We start from the raw sequence: 17,183 nt of genomic DNA, 5'->3' as shown, positions 1-17,183 counted from the left end.
ATAAAAGCACTAACAGGTGGCTCCTGTTGCCTTTGCTATACTCATCACCAATTTAAAAATCAAGGAAAGGTTATAACTCTTGAGGTCTTTTCCTCAAGAGCCTGCACAACCATTCCATGTGTGCATGTGAATATTCATTTTTCACCCTGGCTGGGCTCCTTGCTGTCGTTCTGAGGATGCTCACAGTGCCCAGCCCAGCTTGGTGCAATATCACCACACCATTTACAGTGTTCCCATGTTGCTGCTCTGTGCCCTGACCTCAAAGGGTCAGGCTCAATGCAGCCTCCTCAGAAAAACTCCATTTGTGTTCCCTCCTCCGCTCTCTTTTTTCTGTGGCTGATGTTATCTCCTGCTATCTTAATTACATGCTTTAAGGGTGCCTGCTGCACAGATCACTGATGGAGTTTGATGTTTGTTAATATCACATTGCATTATGAGAATCTGGTACATTAAGAGCTTGGTGTCTTTCCAAATTATTCTGAAGATATAAAAAAAGCCTTAATAAGCAGCCCACTTTAACTAATACAGACTAATAAGTTGGGAAGGCAGAGGGTGAGTTTGGGAACATGTTTATTTGAAGGGTTTTAAGAAAATGATTTAAAGAGCCCTTGCACAAGACTTGCTGTTCAAGGTCAGGGTTTATTGTCAGGATTTGGATTGGTGCTGCTGGGGACAGCAGACACCAATTTGTGGTCATATAAGTCAACCTTCCCACTTGTATTTAATTTTCCCAAAACAGCAATTTGTCTTTAAATATGAACACTTATCTAAATCAGATACAGATGGTTGTTTTTATCAAATGAATGCTGTTTTATCACTTTAAAAGCTTTTGTTCTTAGTCAAGTGAAGGCAGTGGGCAGCACTCCCTTGTTTTTGAAAGAAGAGCATATGCTTTTTAATTTGAAATGTAGCACTAATAGCATTATCCACAGGGGTATAGGCTGTGCTATTGTGGATTGTGGATAATGCATTTATGCTCAAATATCCTTTATTCCCTCCTGAGTGAAAGAATTTAACAGCATATTGTATTATCATGCCATGGAGAATATAGTTTACTCCAAAAGTGAAATTTTTGACAGTATTAACTCTTCTTATAAGTCTGTGTTGAAAAAAAAAACAAAAACCCTCAACTTATCATTAGCAAAAAAGTGCTGTTGAGGGGAGATCTGGAGATGAGACAGACAAAAGCCAGACATAGTTTCAAAAGCTGTCAGGCACATCCTTCTTTTGCCTTTCTCAATCCCTGCTCCCTTCTCAGCAGAAGCTGGCGCTCGTGCCACAACAGAGCCACGCTGGGGGATGCAGCAGAATGGGGAGAAACAGCCTTGGGATGCACAAACTCAGCCCACTGTGGCAAGCTCCTTTTCCCCAGGGCTGGCAGACAAATGGTTTAATAACCCAGAATGCTGTGCTCTTTGCTTCAGCAGCGTTGGCTCTCTGCGTTCAGCCTCACTCACAGGTGTCTCCCACAACCTCCTCGGAAAACGCTGAGCAAACAGAGATCGCGGCTCGGGCGCCCAGGGCTGGCCTTGCATTGTTTGCTTTTTATTCCAAGGCTTATCTTGCTGCGTCATATGGTTAAAAACTGGAGCCTTGCCTCCAAGATAGCAGTGGGAAGGCGAGAAAAGCTTGCGTGCATTTGTCTTCAGGTCAGCTCTATAAAGGAATATACTGATGCAGCCCTCAACAAAAATGCACGGGAGAAGCTATGAGCAAGAGAGAGCAGGAGCAAGTCCTAACTTTGTTCCCATCATGTGGTTTTCTGGAAATGAAAAGGCTGGGCACTGCTCTTCTGCTCTTTCACCAGAGGACTGGCTGTGCTCCAGTATTTATGTGGAGTGCTGGACTGGATCTTTCCACTCAGAGACAGGGAGTGTGACCACAGCCCGGCTGGAGGGACATTTGGAAAACAAAACCAGGTCTTACACCCTGTTCCCACCTGCCCCAGGACCTTGGGATGCCCTGGTTAAGTCAGGGACATTAAGCCAAACCTGTTAGAGCCATCAACATAGAATGAGGTGAGAAAGGATGAGAAGCTCAATGAAATGAAGGCACCAAGGGGCACAATGTCCAAGTGGGGCAGCAAAAGAGGTTTTTGAAATGAAGCTGGACACTTGAGTTTCTATTTACTGCTTTGTAGGAGGAAGCAAAGAAATTCCTGCTGTCTTTCAGGAGCATTTAGCTTGAACCTGCCTATTGGGCATCAATTCCTTCAGACCTGGTTAGGATAGGACAAGAGGTCCATCCTGCAGCTCCTTGTGCATGGTCACAGAGCAGCAGTGCTCTGCTGTCCATCCCAGTGCTTATTGTGAAGCACAGAAATATCTGGGTTTCTTCAGCCAAGGGAGGATTAATTTTACCCAGTTTTAGTCCTGTAAAAGTTGAAATGTCTAAGCAAGTGCTCCATCCCTCTTGTACAGGCTGTGAGGAGAACAGAAGGAATCTCCAGAGCATGAGTCACCTCTTCTAATGTACAGTGTCTGAAGTGGGTGGGATGAGTCATTCTCCAAAGGTAAGTCTCTTTCTGGCTTAAATGACTAGTTAAACTGAAAGCCTGACTTCGTGGTGGCAGAAGTTAGCCATCGCGTCTCACCAGCATTTGTCTCAAGTTATTTCCACAATTAGAGAGAGGTGAGGTGGCTTCCTTCTCACTTAATAGCGCTTCAAAAGACTGTTTTTTGCTTTCTCCTGGAATCTGCACATCTTTGCCCTTCAAAAAATGGTGCTGAAACGGTTTGCTTAAGTTTCATGGAGTCAGAGAAATTAAAGGCTGTTGGAAACAGAAAGTCACTTGACCCATCCCTAATCCACAGACAGAAAACTGCAGTTCAGTTTTGTTATTCTTAATGTTTTCTTCTTTCAACAATATCTCCCAACAGTCAGTAAGAAAATTTCAGTTGTTTTCAATGGGCTTTGATCCAAGCCTGCAGAGAGAGCAATAGAGGAAATTCAGCTGCAGAGGCAAATCAACAGAGGGGAAAGGTAATGGCGTGAGAGAGCTAAAAGACGTAATTGTGAGATGAGGGGAGAAAGGGGAACAAAGAGAGGTGCTTTAAAGGCTGAGCAGAGGAGGGGCACAGAGGCAGAGCTCAGTGGAGAGGAGATCTGGGCACTGAGAGAGGGACAAACTCATACCCTTGAAACACACGTCTCTCCAGCACTGCAGCACTGCTTCAATTTGAAAATGCCTAACTGCTCTTCAGTTTAATCATTGCTGCACTTTTGGGTATAAGATGAATAATTAAGCCTGGGAGTAGAATACAGCAAGTGTTAATAGGGCAGAAGGTACTGCAAAGTCCTTATAAAAAGCTGTGCTTGCAGCGCAAAGTGGCTGCTGCTCTCTGTGTCCCCAATCACGGAGTGAGGAGCAGCAAAGTACTAAATTAAATGAAGTGCATCTGTATCCATTCTGCTGGACTCTTTTCCCCCTGTGTTGGATACTATTTCTTGCTAAATAATACCCCATCTCTAGCAAAGGCTGAGCAGTGTAACTCTGAATTGTCCTTCCAAATCCAGCCAGGACACACATCCTGCACAGCCCTTCCTTCCATGCCTGCACCTGAGGGCTCCCACAGCCTTCTCCCTTATGTAACTCCATGTCTAAGGAAACTCTCTCTGGTGCCTTAAAGAAATAATTCAGTCTGAAGTGGCAGCGCTGTGAAATTCATCCTCTCCGAGGAGCTGAAGATTTCTTCCTGTTGCTGCCAGAAGATCAACATGAAGAAGTGAATGCCACTTCACAGTGTGAGAGACAACAATTAAACAAGGCCTGAGAGGACCTCTGGGATTACCCTGATTGAGCAGGGAGGTTGGGCCAGGTGACTTCACTGTGATCCCTTCCAGCCTGACCATTCTGTGGAGACACTGGGCCATGCACAGAGCAAGAAGAGGCACAGCCAGGAAAAGCTGCCCCTGGGATAAATGCAGCCATAAATCCGTGTACAAAGGCAGTGATTGTGGTTTGCTGCTCTCTCTGCTCTGCCCTCCATCTGGAGTGCCTCCCTTTTCCTTAGCACCATCTTCCTCAGAAAAGCAGCAGCTCAAAGGACAGCAGGTCACCCAAAACTCACTGAATTACCCAGGGACAGTGTGCAGGGTTATGCAGATATTTGGATCACCCAAAACTCACTGAATTCACTGAATTGCCCAGGGACAGTGTACCCAAAACTCACTGAATCCACTGAATTACCCAGGGACAGTGAGCAGGGTGTTTCAGATATTTGGATCATTCAAAATTCACTGAATTGCCCAGGGACAGTGTGCAGGGTTATTCAGATATTTGGATCACCTAAAACTCACTGAATTCACTGAATTGCCCAGGGACAGTGTGCAGGATATTTTTCAGATACTTGTATCACCTAAAACTCACTGAATTCACTGAATTGCCCAGGGACAGTGTGCAGGATGTTTTTCAGATATTTGTATCACCTAAAACTCACTGAATTCACTGAATTGCTCAGGGACAGTGTGCAGGGTGATTCAGGTGTTTGGATCACCTAAAATTCACTGAATTCACTGAATTGCTGAGGGACAGTGTGCTGGGTGTTCACATATTTGGATCACCCAAAACTCACTGAATTACCCAGGGACAGTGTGCAGGGTGTTTCAGATATTTGGATCACCCAAAACTCACTGAATTACCCAGGGACAGTGTGCAGGGTGTTTCAGATATTTGGATCACCCAAAACTCACTGAATTACCCAGGGACAGTGTGCAGGGTTATTCAGATACTTGGATCACCCAAAATTCACCGAATTTCCCAGGGACCCTGTGCAGGGTGATTCAAATATTTGAATCACCCAAAACTCACTGAATCCACTGAATTAGCCGGGGACACCGTGCAGGGAGTGTTGTTCCCTCCTCTGGGAGGTCAGACCAGTGATGCAATGCTCCTCTTTCAGGTCTTCATTTTCCACACACACCCAATTAAACAGAGCTGTGTACATTAATCAAATTAGGTGGGGAGGAAGAAAGGCAGATTGTTATTTTTAAATCCTTGGAAGATGTTTGGGAATGGGAGGTCATAAAAGTAAAGAGGGAGGTCAATAAATAGAAAGGAAGAAATTATTTTTAACCTTTGCAGATAAGGTATTTTTAGAGCAATCACCTGAAAGCTCCCTGAACTACACAGAGTGATAAGCACAGCTCAAACTGGCGCTGCAGCCTGGCTCAGACCCACCTTCCCTGGCTTCTTTAAAGTGAATTTTCAGTTTAAGAGCTTTTTTCTTTCCCTTTTTCTCCCGCCTCCAGTCCTTCCTGCTCTCACTGAGGCACCTCAGAAAGTCTGGTGCTTGTATGGACATTTGAGATCTCCAGACATTGCTAAATGGATATTTCTCCTCCTCTTTGATTGGTTTTTCATCTCTTTTTTGTTGTTGTTTTTTTTGTCTCCTCTCTCTTTCACAGGAGGTGGAAGGATGACACACTGAGCTCCCCCAGGCCAGCAAGTTGGAAAAGAAACCAGAGGGGCCAGGAGGACACAGCTTTGGCTGGAACATCACAGATTGGGTGCCACATGTGGGGCATTGGCTCCATCAGAGGCAGAAGACCCGGGCAGAGCTGCCTGAGGGGCCTGGGTGTGTTTGGAGAGGGGGACACAACTGGATTTTTAATTTTCTTTTTGCACACTCTGCCATACAGCTTCACCAATTATCCATGTCACACCTTGTCAGCAGGAGATGGGATCAATACCTTCATTTTCACAGCCCGGACAGCAGTCCAGGCAAATGTAGGTGCAGGAAAAGAGCTTTGGATCAGGATAAACTCAGGACAGACCTCACACAGACATTCCTCTCTAAAGCTGCAGACAAAAGCCTGGGATGCACTGACTACACTGCGTATAAAACACCTTTTTTTGGCTCTCTTCTCTTCTAGAAAGGGCCAGATCTTCAAAATAATTCAGCACAAACCACGCTGTGCCATAACGTGTAAGCTGTGAATTTAAAACAGATCTTCTCAAAGGTAAGGGAAGATGTCCCAGCATCTTCCTCAACCTGAATTAGCATTTTTCCTGCCAGGATGCCAAGCTTTTGAATGTGTCAATATGTTGACATGTTGCCATAGTTTGGGAAAAACAATCATTTTTGGAGCCATCTTCCCATCTGCTGTGTGAATTTGATTGTCTTCCTGCATCCTGCTGGCCACTTCACTGAGAGCCACAGTGCCTCTGCCTTCATGGATTTCCAGATGAGGGCAAGGAAAAGGAATTTTCTCCCTTTCAGGGGTAAAAGTAAAGCATAGGAGATGCCGAAAGATAAATATTTGACTTTGGAACATGAAAATAAAAAGAGAAGAGGAAGAGCAGCATCATGGGAATAAATCTCTTGGGGTGTCCTGCAGTCTGGATGTACATTTGTATTGCAAAGACAGGAGCTGGGGATGTGGTGTGTAAAGATGTGGGTTTTACAAGAAAATAGAATCAGTTAGGAGACCTCTGGGAAATCACAGAGTGTGTGTGCACTTTATGGTTTGTGTAAAATTAAATGCTTTTTTTTTTTTTTTCCTCCAAGATATTGATCCTTGTTCTTTTATTATTATTTATTATTATCATTTCTTTTCTTTCACTCTCCTTTGATTATCCATGTCCTGGTCTTTCTAGTGCCTTGTTTGAATTGGGCCTCTTTAGGTGAAACAGGCCTATAATTCTCATCTCTTCTCTCTTATGCTCTGAATAATTATAGGTTTCCCAGGAAATCTGGCCTTCAGTAGAAATTTTGCGGAGGTTTTGAAAGATTTTATTAGAAAACACTTGGATCCCGCACAATTATCAGCTCTGAAAGGTGCTTTGCCCACCCCCTCCCGTGGAAGGGCTATTGATCATCTCACAAAGGCAAGGCAGGTACTCACAGAGAGAGGAGTTGAGGTTTGGTTGTCTTTTCAACATCAATGATGAAATTGCATCTAATGTTCACCTCATTCACCTTAACTCCAGTGGTCTGCACTAATTAAGGTGAAGCAAGCAGTGCTGGTTAATAAAGAACACTGTAATTCAGCTTGTGCTGGGCAGTGATTGCAAAAAGAGCAAAAACTCAATAACTCATTTAAAAGATGGGCTTTGATTACCAGAAATATCTGGGGCTTTTGTCCCCTGATTGCAGAGCACACACTGCAAAACCCTGCCACCCTCAATGGCTCTAATGTGACACTCAAAATACCTTCTCTGCCTTTCAAGCTGGGCTCCAACTTGTCAAATGGGGCTTTAAAATATTGTAGATGATCCTCACAATGCTGTCTTCTGTTTAGCAAAAACTGTTCTGCTTGGCCATATGTGCCACCATCCTGCTCCCAGGTCCTATATCCAGGGCCATCACATCCCACACAGTAGCCAGCTCCTTTTGGAGCAGCCACTTTGTTCCCTCCATATTGCACACTGCTGTAGCTTGCAGGAAATTCTGCTGCTAGGTCTATTTTGGATGCCCATATGTCTGCCAGGTTTGGTTCTCTCTATCCAGGACAGTTCTTTCCCCACTATCAGAACAGACTGTGCTCCTTCCTTCCCACCACGCCCAGCCATCCCTGAGATGCGTACTCTGTGCTGGGACACCACCCTGCTACATCCACTGAGGTGAAAGATACACACATAAAATCATTTTTAGAGCAGTGGCAAGGGCCAGTTTGGGTGAAGTGTAATGTATTGCCCTCATGGCTAATTCCCTCTCTGCAGCATTAGCCATGGAGATGTGTGATGGAGGGCAGCTTCTGCAGACTGCCCGATGATCAAGGTGGGAGTTTGTCACAGACATCTTTTATGGAAAATTCTTTCCTTAGAATTTTTCCTCCTGAGAAGCTAGGAGGCCTCAGGAACAAAATGTAAACAATGGTTACCTGCTGCTGTGGAATGCAACAGGTGCATCTGGGATTGGTCTCATGTGGTTGTTTGTAATTAATGGCCAATCACAGTCAGCTGGCTCGGAGCCACAAACCTTTGTTATCATTCTTTTCTATTCTATTCTTAGCCAGCCTTCTGATGAAGCCTTTTCTTCAATTCTTTTAGTATAGTTTTAATATAATATATATTATAAAATAATAAATCAAGCCTTCTGAAACACAGAGTCAGATCCTCATCTCTTCCCTCATTCTAAGAGCCCCTGTGAACACCGTCACAGGAGTTGGAAATACAGAAAGCAACCCCATGGGTTTTTTTACCCTCTATGCCTGTCTGGAGCTGCACATTCCAGCTGTGTAGACAGGAGACAGAGAAATCAAGGATCACTCCTTCCCCCCAAGCCTCTCAGGAGCACTAAGAAAGGTCTACATGTACTCAGCCAGGCCGAGTTTTCACACCCCATTAGCCCAGATGGGATGAACTTCACTTCTCAACTCTCTGCTGACAGAGCTGACCAATTCATTTTTCCCCAGCTGAACAGTTTTCTCTCACAGAAATGCAAATTCAGCAAAATATCATTTTTGTTGACGTTTGTAATGGGAAATTATTGAAACACTTCATTTCCAGTTTAGCATTTGGCTGGTTCTGTCTCATCTGGCATGAAGTAATCAAAACCCAGCAGAGAAGCCCTTGCCTCTTAAATCATTCACCAGATTTTCCCTTCAAGAAGCCTGTCCTGAAGCCCCTAAGATGAAATAAGATGGAAGGTTGCCTTTTTACCCAAAACTTTGAGAACACTACTTTCCATTTAACTTTAGAACTTTCCTTCTTGGAATGAAACTATTGCTCCAGAAATCTGCATTTTTAGGAAGAAAATGTGTCTTGCAGCAGCTGAATCACAGCAAGGATGGTTTGACTCAAGGCTTTTAAAGAATTAACAGTTGCCACAACAGGACTCCCTCTTAAGCAGCCAAGGCAGAGCAGAGAGGAGTTGGTACAGGGAGTCCTGCGTGGTTCAGGCTTTTTTTAGTGACAGATTTCTTTGCATAATGTATTTTGGGTGAAGCTTCAGGTTTATTTTGTACTGATCTGATGGCAGAAAAGTATATGTTAAGTATTTTAAAGGAAAAAAAAAAAAAAAAAGGGGAAAGAAAGGTTTCTTAATCAGCTTATTCCAGCCTTCCATGTCTAATAAAGCACTTATATGGCTGTAAACCTGGAATCCTACAGGAGGTTGCTGTAAAGTGACAGATTCAGGTCAGAGCTGTTCGTGAGCAGCCAGATTGATTTGTGATGCATAACGATGGCAGAAATGGCATTATTGTTTTACAGGAGAGCACAGAGAGTTAGAATATACCAGAGCCATTAGAACAGCTGGGTACCCTGGTCTGAAATACCTTGCCTCTGGCCAATGCCTGATATTTCAAATAAATTGGAGCTATTCCACAACTGGTGAGCTATTCCACAGCTAGTCACACAGTAGGTGTGGGTTTGGTTCCTTAGCTCCCTTCACCCTGGCAACAAAGCCTGAATTTCCCAGTTAACTGTTGCTCCTTTAGGTACAGGCTTTGAAAATCACAGACATGGGATGGGTACAACCACAGCTGTGTGCAAGAGGTCAATTTTTAGATTTTCCATCCTTTCCCTCTGTCACTGCCTAGCTCTGTGACCATGGGCAACTCTTTCAATATCTACTTCTGCACTCTTTCTTGTTTTAAACAAATCCTTTTTAGAGTGTGAGTTTATCCTGTGTGTCTAATATTTTATGTTATTTCTTGTTCTGAATTTTTTGGCCTTTATTTGTATTAACTGGATCCTGTAATAAATGCGCAAGTAATGCTGACCTGAAGGAAATGCTGCTCACTCTATACAGATATCAGAGAGGTATAAAAACACTTTCTGAATGGAATTATACTGAAATGGTAAAAGCAATGGGTCCTGTCCAACATTTCCAGGGGCAGCAAAAAGCAGATGAAGGACTGGTCCACCTTTATGGGACTGACCCTTGAAAACCCACTGGGAACTTCAGATGGTGCCACATGCATCTTCCTCTTAATTAGTGCTCTTCTGAGAGACTTTGTGACACCAGATCTCCTTTTTCTTCCATCTCAGTGAAATGTCAGCTCCTCTGGGGTCTTGGTGTGCGACTGAGGTGCCTCAGTGCTACATCAGAGATATTAATTCTCATTAAGAGATGATGCAATCAGTGCTCATTTGGACACGTGCTGTGCCCCTCGCTGGCTGCTGGGTGCACAGTGATGGTTCACCTGGGGCTGGAAGGCTCTGTGCTCCTTCCTTCCATCACAGCTTCCCAGGCTCAGCTCACCTAATCAGCTGCTGAGAAGAACAAACCAATTCAGGCTGGCAAGATGGGATTTTGATCTTGGAACTCATGGGCCTTTACAGCCCTGAGATCTGGGATTCTCCCTGTTACCAGTTATTGAGAACTCTGAATTCCAGTGTTTCAGATTGCAATGCAAGATGTTTTCAATTACCATCTGCATGGCAGATTACCTTTGCCAAGTGGGCAGTTTGCTTTATCTCTCCTTTGGAGTGACCACATTCACACCTCCCTCAGGAGGGGACATCTGCTGATAACAGCTATTGAATGTCACTGCATGGCTGATAAGAACTATAACATCCCATTGGGAGATGCTCTGCCCAGAGGGAGGAGCCAAGCATTGCTACCCAGATATAATCCAGAGGTTTGAGACACCAGCACGGCTTTCTGCACTGGATTCCCCAGAGGAACAGCAGCTGCCTTTCCTTCCACTGGATCTTCAGAGGAAGAATCCATCCTTCTCTACAGGATCCCTGCTCCAGCAGAACCACCCCTGACACTGCAGGAGGGCTGAGCCACATTTCCAATGGCACTGCCACCAACACCCTGACCCACAGGGTGTCAGGCTGGGTTCTGACTCTGTCAGTGCTGTTCTAGTGTACTGCATTGTTTATTTTATCCTTTTATTTTTAATTTTCATTATTAAATATGTTATTTCCTGCTCCCATATTTTTGCCTGAGAGCCCCTTAATTAAAAATTTATAGCAATATGGAGCGGTGGGGAGGGTTTACATTCTCCATTTCAGGGGAGGCTTTGCCTTCCTTAGCAGACTCCTGTCTTTCCAAACCAAGACATCCAGCCAAAATACCTCTGAGGGGTTTGAGCAGTCCCTTTGACATCCATGCATCTGCCACACACATTCAGACCCTCAGTGTTGCAACTCCTTGTGCTCAGCACCTTGCAGGATTCAACCCCTCACTAATCCTCCTAAATCCAACTCTATTGACTTTCAAAGCAACCTGCCAGGGTTTCTTATCTACATTTCCTGAACAAGCTGCTTGCTTAAGCTGAGCCTTTTTGCATTAGTCTTCAACCAGAGTTGATTTTGAGCAATGAAGATGATTAGATTTTCATATCAAGAGGGAATGAAAGTCTGGAGATAGTTCACAAGTATCCTGGAGTGAGGCAGGAGTGATCTACCTTAATTGAGTAGCTTGTGAAAACACAAAAGGTCAGAATTAGTGTCTAAATCCAGCTCAGGCAATATCCAGGTTTTTCTTTCTCACCCTGGAATGAATCTTAACAGAAGGCAGAGTCTAAATGTCTTAGGGAAGTTTGAGAGCCAGATCTCAGCCCTTAGATGGCTGACATTTGTAGAATAGGATCCTGTCACCACATGGCAGAATCAGATTCAGTCCTAAACTATGGCACAGCCCACAAAGAGGGAGATGCTGAATGAACTCAAGGAGTCTGCTCCAGAAAACAGGCTGAAATAAGGATTGCTTCATCTCCAGGAAATTTCTATTATGGGAAATTTACCCCATAATAGAAATTTCCTGGAGATGAAGTAGAATAGAAATTCACCCCAAAATCAGATGAAGACAGTCTTTCAGGCTAGACCTGAGCATTTGAGATGGCAGAAGTCTGAAACAAAACCCACATTGTATTTGCACATCACTGTGCATCTTTCTGAAGGTCATTGTCACTGCCTGTGTGATGGGGCACTCAGGAACTGCTATGGAAATAAAGCACACCTGGAATAACCATTCCCACACTGACATTCTCCTCATCTTCACACAAAGGTCAGGCTTAGGCCTGAGACTCCAGAGAGACTCTGGCCACAGTTCTGTGCAGGCTTTGCCATAGCAAGTCACTCTCTGTACATTTTGGACTTCTTTTTCCCACCTCTAAAATCAGAGCAGTCCTAAACTGACCATATCTGGGGCAACCTTGTTTTAATTCAGTGTATGCCCAGGAATAAAAACAATGAGACTTGGATTGTCATGGAGCCCTCAAAATGTAGATTAATAGATCAATTAATAGATCAATTAAAAGATCAATAATATTCACCTATGAAAGCTTAACAAAAACGTGCATCTAGAAGCACAGAAGGTGTAATTGTGTTTCTGATGTCACAGTCAGCCTCCTGGCTCCCTCACTTGAATTCAGCAGCACCAAAATCCAGACGTTCTTTCCTCTGTTCCTGGCAGCAGCTTTGAGAACTCCTGACCTTCAGCTCCCCTTGGCATACCCTGTTTGAGGAGATGTGTGAGCATCTTGGAAAATCACCCCAGCTGAACTTCTCTTTCCTGTTCAAATCTATGTTCTAGACAACATGACTGACAGTATTAAAACAGAGGGCTAACTCAGATGCTCAAAAAGAAATAACCCTCCCACATTTGTCAGTCAAGAAATCTTTACCTAAAATTTCAGCCAAAATGATTCAGTTGGACAATTTTTACTGGGAGCTCTTGTGTAGTTAAAAATTAAGGTATCTCACAGAGATTTATCACTGGCAAAAACATCCCTAATAAACAAAATGAGCTGCTGTGTTTTTCCTATTTCATTTTGCTTTCTTTTTTTCAGTTTGATTTATTTGACTTTTTCAGTGTTGAAATATTATTTTAAGCTCTGCTTGCATGATGTGTGTTTTATATATCTATATATATATATAAAATGGGCTGGCTTTGTTCATCACTGAGCCAAAACTGAAATGAGGAGGGGATGAGAGACAGGATGGGCTGGGGGAGTGGAAGGAGCCCTCCCTGAGCACTGAGGTCAATATTCCAATTTCTTTTGTGCCTGCCTGTATCTCTTCAGGTCACCTCATCAGATTTCACTCCTCCACAGATTCTGCTGCTGTGGTGATTTTTTCCAGCTATTCCTTTTGTAGTTCTCCTGGTGAGGAACCCATGGCCTGTTTGTTTAAGGGCTCTACACAAGGTCAGATTTCCTTCTTGGCTTACAAGCAAGTGCTGGAGGTGGACAGGAGCCACCTGGAGATTGGACTGCTCTACAGATAAACACTCAGGATGGGGACACAAAGATAGGTAACAGCACCTGGGGCAGTTCCTGAAGATGCCTTTAATATCCAAGGGGCAGAGACTTGGAAAATTTGCCTTTTTTTCTCGTTACACTGAAGGAAGGTTTGATTGAACAATGCTTTTGTACAAAGCACCCATCTCATTCCAGTTAAAAATTCAGGAGGAAGGACTGAAGTGTCCAATAAGGCTTTTATATAGTATTTAAGTCCTCACTGATTTCCATATTTATTTAATTCACAGATGAATAGTAATTCTGGTGATATTATGAGAAGAATTAGATTAAGGCAAAGAAATCGTAAGGGTGAGATAATTGATATGTGCATTCTTGGACAAGAAGTCTATAATCTGACTGTCTCCAATAGGGTTAATCTACGATTTCAAATTTTCCAAGGCAGAAAGAACATGGAAATGCCTCTCCCATGACTTCCTTATGCCTTGTCTGCCGTGTCTCCCTGCATCCTCTCCCCAAAACACACACCACAGATCATCCTCCTGTTCTCTGCTCTCAGACTTGCAGCACCTCCTCCTTGTGCCATGTCCTCCTTTCAACGAGGATAAATTCCCCAAGGGAAGTGTTTTGGGAGCACAGAGCTGGGACTGGCACCCAGCGTGTCTCCTGCAGCACTGGGGCTGAGCAGCCAGGCTGGGGACCTCGCTACACCCCTGTGCAGGAGGCACCATCTGCCAAATGTCCTCCTGAACCGTGCTTTAGCAAGTGGGCTAAAGAGCTAAAATGAACATCCCATCCATGGCAGCTGAAGTCCATCACAGCTTGCTTACAGGATTCTGGCTCTTAAGGGAGGCTGGGCAAGTGGCCAAGAAGCCTCTCTTACTTGCCCATGTTTCTCTTTGGGGAAAGGGATGGATTCCTGGTTTAGCATGGCCTGAGCTGGCTTTAGGGAGCAGGATGGATTTAGGGAGCACTGGAGTTCCCTCATCCCAGGTGCAGCCCACCCAAGAGGATGCAAACTCCATTAATTGGATTTGCCAGGGCCTTGGGGCTGCTCTTGATGTCTTCAAGGTCACTGGCATGAGCCTTGTCAGATCAAAAAGCAGCAGATCTCTTGTGTTCTTCTATGCAAGAGCAGCCAGGCGGGAAGGGAAGGGAAGGGAAGGGAAGGGAAGGGAAGGGAAGGGAAGGGAAGGGAAGGGAAGGGAAGGGAAGGGAAGGGAAGGGAAGGGAAGGGAAGGGAAGGGAAGGGAAGGGAAGGGAAGGGAAGGGAAGGGAAGGGAAGGGAAGGGAAGGGAAGGGAAGGGAAGGGAAAGGAAAAGAAAAAGGGGAAATTATCTCCATGCTTTATCTCTGCTTGTTGCCCCCTCCCCTTTCTCATCCACCTACTTCACATCCCTTCAAGAGGTTGTTTCTGCTCCAGGCTGTTCCTGGAGCTGTGCAGGGGTCACTGGGGGGGTCTCTGGGGCTGTGCCCTTTGCCCCTGAGGAGGCCAAAGCTGCTGAGGTCCAGATTCTTCCTGATGATTCCATGTGATAGCTAATTAATGGCCTCCCCCCACATTTCCATGGCAACTTCATGCTGTGCTCTTAGCCCTGATCCAAATGGACATTCTGCACACTCTTGAAGCCATAGCATCAGCATGTTAATAAGACTTGCTGACGTCTCTTACTTTCTGCCACACCGGCTGGTGAGTCTAAATTTGAATAATTTGAAAAGAGCAGATTTCTTAGGATGCTCCCAATTTCTGTCATGTGACTGGAGGGAAATGGTCCCAGAAGTCTTCTGCATCTGAAGAGAAGCAGGATTCTGCCCTATGTGCTGCTTTTTCCTTGCTTTAGCTTTGAGACACCTGGAATTGGCTTTTGTTTTTTTTTTTCCTCTGGGTTATTTGGAAGCTCCAAGCTTTCATGTAGTGCCTAATTTAATGACAGCAAGGGACAAGTATCTGCCCTGTATTGGTAGGAGCCTCTCTCTATTACCTGAGCTGGACAGTCTGATGGATTGCTCCTTAGCTCCTTCTCGTGCCAAGAAGGGAAGCTGGGTTTTGTTCTCATACAGTCAGAGGATGGTTAGTCTGACTTTAGACTCTGAACATCCCTTTTATCATTAAACTCTACTACAATGCCCACTGATCATGCAGGTTAGTGGGTTGAGTTTTGTGGTGAAGGGGTTCTCTGGGTCCCAGCCTAATTCTGCTCTGTTAATTGCCCTCCATTCTAGTCATTGTCTTGTCAAACACATTTTTATGGCCATCATTTCCTCAGGAGCCCATTAAGCCCACTGGAGCCCTGCTCTGGCCCCTCTGTGGGTCTGAACTGCTTTCTCTTGCTGAAGCAGATGTCAGATGCCTCCACATCTCCTATTGCTTGCAGAACAAATTCCCTAAACCAAACCTAGGGGATATTTCTGGATCTGTCTGTCACAGACTGCCCCTTGCCTGGGGAAGGGCTTTTGGGACTGAGCAGTGGAAGCAGAGCATGTGCCCTCTTTAATTTATTTCCTAGCATCAAAAACAATCATCCACATTTGATTGGCTCGTTTGGGTTATTTTCCATTTTCTCAGTGAGCCCAAAATGGTGGTTGAGCCCAATAACTTAATCTTCCCTACCTTGAAGGACATGTGAGTTTCTTCTTGACATTTTCGCTGCGTTCCTTCACAAAATTTGATGTAGCCATGTTGGAACGTGGCCCACTTTGTGGTGTTGATGTGCCACCATTTCCAGGTGCACCATCAGGTACTCCCAAGGTGACTTCCATATGCTGACAGCACGGCTGTGCCAAAACTCCTTCCCTCTCCCTGCACTGCTTCCCCTTTCCCACGGGGAAATGTTCCCCCACGTGCCTCTCTCAGCATCCACTTGGTGTTAACTCCAGCCAGGATTTAATGTTGTGTTGGCACCCAAAACTTTTCTTAAGGTTTATGGAGCTGCCCCCATTGCTGAAGGCAGTAAATGCTGGGGGATGATCATCCCAAGGCATCATTAAAGATACATGAGGGCAATTGATTTGATCCCTACCAGGCGAGATTTAGGTAATGTGCTGCTAGTTACCCACGAGATCTGAGATTTAATTGCAGCTTCTTTGGCTTCCACTCACTAGACCTGGATTCTTATCTCAAAGGAAAGAATTTATCGAATTAATTTCGCTCTGTGTTGGCACAGCCACTATTCCCAGCCATGAGCAAATCCCATCATTGCATGCAGGCTGCAGTCAGTATTTTTAGAGCTATAACCATAGTTCTTTCAAGTGTCAGCTCTTTGGGTCATACATGTAATTTAAACAGTACATTTCTATTCCCTGCTTAGATGGATGTAACTGTCAGGAACATTATTTCTACTGATAATTACAAATTTGACATTCATTTCCCATGAATACTCTCTACTATTTGCTTAAAACTCACCTCCATGCATACGATTGCTGCCAAATGTTCTCTTATCAGAAAGCTGAGGCAGAAATGTCACATCTATAAAGAACATTCTTGGAATGGTGAGGTCTAATATGATTTTCTGCTACACAAAGCAAAGACCAAGCAAATGAAAAACAAACACTGGGAAAAATGGGCAGCCCAAGGCCTCTTGTGTGGACTGACCAGGTGAGAGAGAGATCTTGATACAAGGTAGGGAAAAAAGCTCCCACTAAAGGAAATATCCCATAAAACATCCTTGCTGTTTAATTCACCTAGCTCTTCTTCTGATATCAGACTTTGGTGACTAATCCCCCTTTTTGGGGTTTTACTGATTATCCAAATTACTTTTCTTATGCCCTCAACTGGTAGCTCAGCAGGAGAGTTCAGTGAATTTATATTTTCCTTAAGGTATCCAGTTCCTTCTCAGGAAATTTGGATGAGAACAAACCAAATCACACAAATTAAACCTGAAACCAGCCTTAATTGCCCAAGCCCCTGGCATCACATGGCCAACACCACAACGCATGAAGTGATGCTGCTCTCAGAATCTCAGCCAAAGTCTTCAAATAAAGTCAAAATTCCTACAAGACTATTTTGAACTCTGTTGAATAAACATGTTAAATCTTGAGCCAGACCTGAATCTGGGTCTTTGGATCAGGACTGTGCCCCTTGC

Source organism: Ammospiza caudacuta, chromosome 21, assembly GCF_027887145.1.
Source record: "Ammospiza caudacuta isolate bAmmCau1 chromosome 21, bAmmCau1.pri, whole genome shotgun sequence".
Classification (NCBI taxonomy): domain Eukaryota; kingdom Metazoa; phylum Chordata; class Aves; order Passeriformes; family Passerellidae; genus Ammospiza; species Ammospiza caudacuta.
Note: the sequence above shows the minus strand (reverse complement) of the source record.